We start from the raw sequence: 7,981 nt of genomic DNA, 5'->3' as shown, positions 1-7,981 counted from the left end.
CATGTTTAGGTATCTGCTAAAGACCATATAAGGGCACAGTCCCTTCATACACACTAATCTCTACTCCCCCTACCACTGGGTCAGAGGTCAAATTCCATAGGAGGGTTCACTCTTTGCACACCCATCAATCATTACTTCCCCTTAAGGGTTCACTGTGCCTCTCTCCAGCTCTGGGTATTATTTTAAACTGTAATGGTCAAATGCACATATGTTATACACCACACCACCCAAAGCGTATAAATGATTTTTCCTTTTTTACTTGCTTCCACCGTAACATTTGAAGATACAGAAGACTACAGATGGACATTTTGTTTACAGGAATACACATCAATTACACGGCAAGATCAATCAATCAATATAATTATTTGAACTCTTAAAATAGGCTGCTTGTAAAAAGTGTTTGCTTGAACAAGTTGAAGGCATGGTACACGTGCGCATGGGTGCACGTGATCATGATGGTACCACCTCATTTTGAGCCAGGAAAAACCCTGACTGCGGTGTTGCTTGTTCCAATCTGTGCTTTGCTTTTTTATTTGGGTTGAGAGGCATGCTTTTGATTTTGCATATCAAAGGCACAGTGTTTGATGTTCAGGATATAGTGAAATATTTACCTGTGATGCCTGGAAGACAGTACCTCTTGTTTCAGCTACCCTCTATCCACTGCTTCCGCAATATCTCCGTTTTGATCTCTCTCTCCCTTTCTCTTTCGCTCTCTGTGTCCCCTAACCTCTTTTTTGTTGAAAAGGATATTTTATCAAGTATGTCATCATCATATTCATTATTTTACCCCTATAACCCTTTTGTTGTACACCCTTTGCAGGCTTGTGAAAATTCTAGTCATCCTTAGTTAAATGGGCATTGGGTGAATGTTTGTAGTTGTTCAAAGGATGAGGAGAGCAGCATGTGGTTGTTGCAGCCCTAGATGTAGGCTGCATAGGAATGTTTACAGGGACAGTGCCTGAAAAACAGACGTTGACATAAACACATACAGGTTTATGCACATGTACGCGCTGACAAGACTGATTCCTTAAATCTTAACCCTAAACTGAAACTATAATTAAAAACTAATGTTAACCTTAATTAAACAGTGTTTACCCTATGTTTTTTTTCAAATGATATTTAGCATGTCCGAGAAGGGATTTAGACAAATCAAATCATAACTGCTCTGATTATGCAGTTTAGCTAACTAACAGACTTTCCATACAGACAAAGAGGGGTACTCCCTTTGACAAAGTGGAGTAGCCTACCTTTGAGCTATGTAGGTAGTGAGAGCGGCAGGGGAGCTTTCATTGCCGCCAACTGCGCTTTCAAATGACCAATAATCACTGACAGACTCTAAACGGTGGCAATGTATGGAGGTGTGTGATTTAGTTTAAGTTTTTGAGATGTACCTTTCATTTATGAATTTAAATTGTGGGCATGTGAAATATTCTACTAACTATACTGCACATACAGTATTTGATCTTACACCAGGTGTGGTGATGGCGCAATGGATAAACTATGCCTTTGGGTTCATTCCCCCACTGTGACCCACAGTGACACCCATTGTGTCCCTGAGCAAGACACTTAACCCTAGTTGCTCCAGAGGTGTGTATAGCAATTGTAAGTCGCTTTGGATTATAGCGTCAGCTAAATGAATAAATGTAATGTAATGTAAACACACAAATCTCAGTTCTTTGTAGCCTCTAGACAGCTGTTGCCTCATCCTCCCTTATACAGTACATCTATCTTTAGAAAGACAAAGCTATAATTATAACCATTCTTGCCTATATGCAACTGGAACATATGCACAGCCATCCGCTGTCTCGCACATTACTTCTTAACAGCCTGTTGTATACATTTGTCATTCACTTCCTAACCATTTTATTACCATGGTTTTCTTTTTTGTGTCTCTCTTTTTCTTTACAGCATAACCACGCTTACTGTTACAGTGTGTATTCAGGAGGACCCAGGAGCAGGACACGGAGGCAGTGGTAAAAGGTAAAATCACAGTGGATTTATTAAGTTTCAAAAGAATGTGCAATGGTGATATCTTTCTGGAAATCTTAAGGGCAGGCATCCAGGCACTGTGAGCTGGGCAGGCTGCAGAGACCTCTCACCAAAAACCTGAGGCACAAGCAAAAACACAGTATGGCAAAATGTCAGACAACAAGAGTTTAAACACAGATTGAGATTTTTTTTTTTCACTGAAGTGAATGGACATTGTGGAGTGTGACAAGCCAGGGTTATACACTGCAGGTCTTTGATTGTTGGATGATTCTCCAGTGAGCAGGTGAGCCACAGGTGAGTAGGTAATAGACCAGCCAAGAGGAACGGAAACACTAGGATTTAAGAGACACTCACGATGAGATTGAAGGAACAGTAGAAGCTGTGTAAACTGAGAAACTTACCATTCACCTAAATGTAATTTTTAACCTCAGAAACACAGTGATTTAAAAGTCAACAGTTAACAGCAGTAAATAAACAGCAGTTTATATAACAGTGAGCTTGGGCTTTCAGTGGTAGAATTCATGGAGAGAAAGGTGAGACTGGCAGTGGCAACACATAGTCAGATGGGTGTAAATGAGGATACAGAGACAGAAAGACTATATTTAGGTCAGACACAGAGGCTTGATGGGGCCGGGAATAGGAGGTATATTCTCCACAGTAAGTAGTCCAACAATAAAGTCCCATTTTATCTCCATGTCTTACAACCATTCTTTCTGTAATTCTTTGTGGTGGTGCAACAACTTCTTTCTGGAAAGGCTTGACAACCTACAAATAATTGTGCCTTCTTACTTTTAACACTTTTCTACAAAAGACAAGCAAAGGTGCAACTGTTGCATACTTGCGTAGTAGTAAGGAATGGGACCTAATCAAGATCCACACCAGTGACTGTTTTCATACGCATTGCATTGTCATTGGTTCAGGCAGCCTGAGACGACTATGCTTTCATTGGTCTTCCGTGATGTTCTGATCCTGTCTTGTTTTGTGCCTAAATACAGACGTCCCCACTGACAGTGACGGCGCTCAATAATAGAGGTGCGAGACAAAATGGTGAGCACTGCAGGAGGAGTGAGAGAGGGGGTGGCATATTGATTTAAAAGTGTTAACTAATGAGGAACAAGCATGGCTGATGAAAGATGTAAATAGCTTGTTGTTCAATTTGCCGACACACTTCTCACTGTGCAGGTCTATCCCCTCCTCCCACTGCAATCAACGGTCCAGAAGCACATGAACACACACGAACACAGGGAGAGTGTGAATTATTTAGTGCTAATGCAGAGATAAATAATCTCCTCATTTGAATTGGGGGGTAATTGATTCACAGGAATAGTTTGCCCCTCCACCTCATCCCTCCATACTTTTACACCTCCCCTTCTCTCCCCCACCTTCATCCTCTCTTCCTCCTCCTAGTCCTTCTCCTCATCATTCCCACATTCTGTCTATCCACAAACTGCTTTCCCCCCGGAGCATTTGTGTGTTCCATTACTGCTCACCCTGCCCATGACAGCTACTATTAACCTTGGAGGTGTACGTGTGTTTGTGTGTGCTTCCCAGTGTGTGTGGTAGGGATACATATGCATTTGTTTGTCGGTGTACATTTCTGTGTGTGTGTGTGTGTGTGTGTGCGTGCACGAGAGAGAGACAGATGGACTAAAGAAGAGAGTAAGACAGCTTGTTTGGAGATATGTCTTTGCGTGTGTGTGTGTGTGTGTAAACAGGTGGGACATATTAAAACAGCCATAGGCAATTGAATTGACTGTTGCTCTGCAAATAAGGAAAGGAGGTCATGGACAACAGCTCTCATATCCACAGACCCCATGCCATGCTAAATAGCTCTCCATCCTCTCACTTTCCCTCTTTCTCACTCTGTTTTCTCTTTTGTTTCACAAACACAAACACTTCCCCTCTCCTCATCAGGTTTCTCTCCCTTTCTGTCTGTCTCTCACTCTCTCTCCCTCCCTTCCCTTTTCACTCTATTCCACCTTCTACTCGAGCCAACTCCCCGTAATGAAACTCTAATGGTCTGCCATTCGTTTCCGCTCTTTGCTTAGTGAGGTGATGCAGCAAGGGCTAATGGTCCTATTTGTGTGTGTGTGTGTGTGTGTGTGTGTGTGTGTGTGTGTGTGTCCAGGACTGTATCACCAATAGGGAGACAGTGGTATCATCAGCCTATGGGCCCTATAACATTTCGCATGGTGGTGCGGTGGCCAGGTGCCCCCGATAAATCTAACTAATGTCTCAATACTACCCTATTTACTGCTATGAGGTAGATGTAAGTGTGAGTCTGGTGTGTGTGTGGGGTGTGTATGTGTGTGTTTGTGTTGGCAGGAGAGAGAGATGATCCTTGGGGAGAGCAGATAGATGGAATAATGCATGTTTTGAATATTATTACTATGCAGAATCTGGATGGAATATTGGGAGGCATTCAAGTACTGATGGGACTCAGTAATGGCAGCGGTGTCTGGAACTGGACACAGGCACACACACACACACACGCGCGCGCACACACACGCACTTTCTATGAGAAGCAGACAGGCGTAAATGACTTAGATTAATGATGTTGCAAATATTGAGGAAATACAGGTGGTTCATTTTCTTCAAACTCTGCTTCTGTTTTCTCATTTGGTGACCCATCTCCGAACACCTTTCCTACCACATATGCATGCGTTCATACGTGTGCACGTACGCGTATATGTGTAACCCATCACACTGGTTTTGATTATCAATGATGGGCAGTGTAATGAGGTGCCATAAAATCAGATTAATTTGAAGCTGGGCGAGAAACCAGTGCCAGATGCTCCCTGCCAGCTTCTCTCTCTCCCTCTCTCTCTCCCTCTCTCTCTCTCTCTCTCTCACATTCACACACACACACACACACACACACACACACACACACACTGGGAGATGAAAGAAGAGTGGGGAGGGTATATGGTCCTTCGTCTCAGTACATCTGCAGTGTATATGCATATCTTTGGAAGGTAAACACAACTCTATCTCTGTGACTAGATCAATACTTCCTCTCAGGCCCCATCCACACTACTCTGTATTAGTTTAAAAACGGAGAATTAAAACGAATACGATCTCCTTCCACACCAGCGTTTTTGCTGTGCGCGTGCCAGTGTAAACATAAAGCAGACGGTCTATTCTGTAGTTACAGAAGATTTGCTGAAAGAATAAATCCTACAGACGAAGAAACACACCAGATTTTATTTTGCATGGACCAATAACGAACTGGGACTGTTACTGAATGTAACACAGGAGTTAAAAGCGGCTGTGGAATTGGAAAACAGACTGGGAGTCGTCGTAAAGTAAATACAGCGATATACACAGTACAAGTGTAGGCTATAAGTGTTATTTGCACAGTACAAAATATTTTATAATATTTTTTGTGAAAAAGTCTGTCAGCAGCATCCTGTTTCTACTTTGCATGACTTATGAGACCCAATCAGAGAGCCAAATGTGAGCATCTGTGTCATCGTTTTTTTCCTTCTTCACTAAAACGCTCTCCGAAGTTTCAAAACGAAAAAGGGGGTCAGCAGCGTTTTCAAACTTCCCTGTTTTAGGTCTTTGTTTTTTTCCGTCCGGACGGGAGGTGCAAATGCAGAAAAAGGTCCCCATTTAAAACAAAAACGCAGTAGTGTGAATGGGGCCTCAGTCTCTGTCTGCACACATTCACACCTGCTCCCCATTCCTGGACAAGATTATGGTCCACCAACAAAACAAAGTGGATTTGCTTGCCTAAGTTTACAAAAGATTTTCTCAAAATGTTTAAACCAAAAGCCAAACCAAAAGTCATATTTTGTTTCTGTCGTATCGTCTATTCGACATTCTGTAACGTAGCACTCACTCAATGTTTAGAGGAGGGAAATGAAAACACATGTAATCGGTGCACATTGTAATTTTACGACAGTAGCATGGGTACCAATTGCTTTCTACTTTTCTTTCCATTTTTAGTGACATTTTCTTACAGTATCTGAGAAACTCCGTTTTTTGGAGGAATGTTGTGTGAATTTGTAGTTAAAAAACAATGTTAACTCTGGAGTTGTGTTTCTGGCTGGTTGCTTGGAGACGCTATCCATTTGGCGAACACCAGGGCCCTGTTCTTCAAATGTGGCTGAAATTAGCTAAAAGGATCCTGCTAATTCTCATCTATTTCATTAGATTTTTTAAACGCAGTTAGAGGAGTGGTTTGTTAATCTTAGACAACGTTATCTTGAATGACATATCATTTTGAAATAACAGCACCATTAGAGTTAAAACCAGTAGCAGGATGTATATGATTGGCTGAGTGCTGATCATGTGATTGCAGTTATATGACACAGTATATTTAGGGAAACCTCCCAGGGGAAGGAAATAGTCAAATTTTTCGTGTGCTTTTGCATGCTTTTTATCCATCGATCCATCCAACATAACAGCTACTTCTTTCACTCTGTCTTTCTATCTGGCTGACTCTCCTCTCAGTATTCAGCTGTTATATAGGATGGACTAAATGAAGGAAAAGGTCAATTGCTGTTGTCAAGTAAACCCTTATCTGGATTTATGACAATACTCTGGCAGAGAGGGGATTTGCAAGGAGGAGAGGGCCTCTTTCTGCCCTCTACATGCACTGCTTCCTTGTCCAATTAACTGCACACTTAAGCATGCTCACATACACACTTGCACACATATCCACACATGCAATGACACACTCTCTCTTTATCTGCCCCTCTCTCGGCCTTTTGTCTCTCTCGCTCTCTCTCTCTCACTCACACACACACTCACACACTCACACACACACACACAATCCTGTCTAATTAATGCAGGAAACTGATGGCAACCAAGAACTGACCTGAAAAGAGCTCTCCTCTTTCCACTCTTCGCCTCTCTCTGTCTGCTCTTTCCCTTCAGACTTCTTCTTCTTTTTTTTTTTTTTTTTACCATTTTTGAAAATATGGGTTGACAGAAAGCGCAGCTACCTGTAACCTTCGCCATCAAACCTAGCTCTTGCATAGCTACTGTGAGCCATATATTAGCTGTCTCCTTCAAAGACAGTTCTCAGTTCTTTTTTCCTGCTGTTTTTTATTGAACAGGAAGCCTGCCTAATAATGCTTGGTCACATACGCGCGCGTGTGTGTGAGACAGGGTTGTTTCTTGTGTGTGTATCTTTGTGAATGTGTATTTGTGTCCATACTCCAGTAATTACTGCCAAGCATCCCTCTCAGCAGTCCCCATTCTGCAGGATTCATTATTAAACTAGACATTTCTGTCCTTATATGGGCAGAGATAACTTCTTCATCTGTCTCTATTCTTTTATCACATCTCCCTGTCAGGATGCGTGTGTGTGTGTGTGTGTGTGTGTGTGTGTGTGTATTCCATAGGCATGTGTAGTTGAATTACAAGTCCATCCCTCTTTGATTGCATATACACGTGTTTAACTTGGAGGGACTTTTGATAAGTATGTGCACGTGTCCTTGTGCATACATTTGTGCATGCATCAGCGTTTGTGTGTGTGTGTGTCTGTCAGCAGGCTGATTCTTGAATCTTATTCTCCTTCCATCATCTATCTGATTATGTGATCCAAAGGGCAGAGCTTGCAGGGTAATGAAAAAGGCTCAGATTATGAAAATAACCCCCTCCCCCTGCCAAGGACACATTTCGGGAGCAAATGGGAGGGCCTTGATTTCTATGTTCCCTGCTCAGTTTCCTTTTCAGACCGTGCGTGTCTGGCTGGGAGGTCTGGTTAAAGATAGAGATGGAGATGGCAAACACATTGAAATTAGATCAGGATGATTAGATGCTGCTCTCGACTTCCACAGCGTTATTGAAGAACTCCTCTGACTGACACTTTCACTCACTTCAGTTTGGCTAGATGAAGATGGAAGCAAATGATTACTGAGCTAGAATTCCATCAATTCTCAGTAAGAAAAATGGGAGAACATAGAACTCAAGGATAGATGTTCACTTATTGTTGTCAGTAATACGTGAGGGATAAAAATGATAAATGCATTTTCCATAA

General features: G+C 42.1%; 1 long non-coding RNA gene across 1 annotated transcript in view; it reads left to right on the top strand.

Annotated features, from left to right (window-relative positions):
* Positions 1-1,911: 1,911 nt before the first annotated feature.
* LOC123975287 overlaps positions 1,912-7,981 on the top strand; it is a 91,672-nt gene continuing 85,602 nt past the window's right edge. The window contains exon 1 of the long non-coding RNA XR_006826022.1: positions 1,912-1,980. This is a non-coding gene — a long non-coding RNA (uncharacterized LOC123975287). The remainder of the gene's footprint in view (positions 1,981-7,981) is intronic.

This window comes from Micropterus dolomieu, linkage group LG08, assembly GCF_021292245.1.
Source record: "Micropterus dolomieu isolate WLL.071019.BEF.003 ecotype Adirondacks linkage group LG08, ASM2129224v1, whole genome shotgun sequence".
Taxonomy (NCBI): Eukaryota; Metazoa; Chordata; class Actinopteri; order Centrarchiformes; family Centrarchidae; genus Micropterus; species Micropterus dolomieu.
Note: the sequence above shows the minus strand (reverse complement) of the source record. Positions and strands in the feature narration are given on the sequence as shown.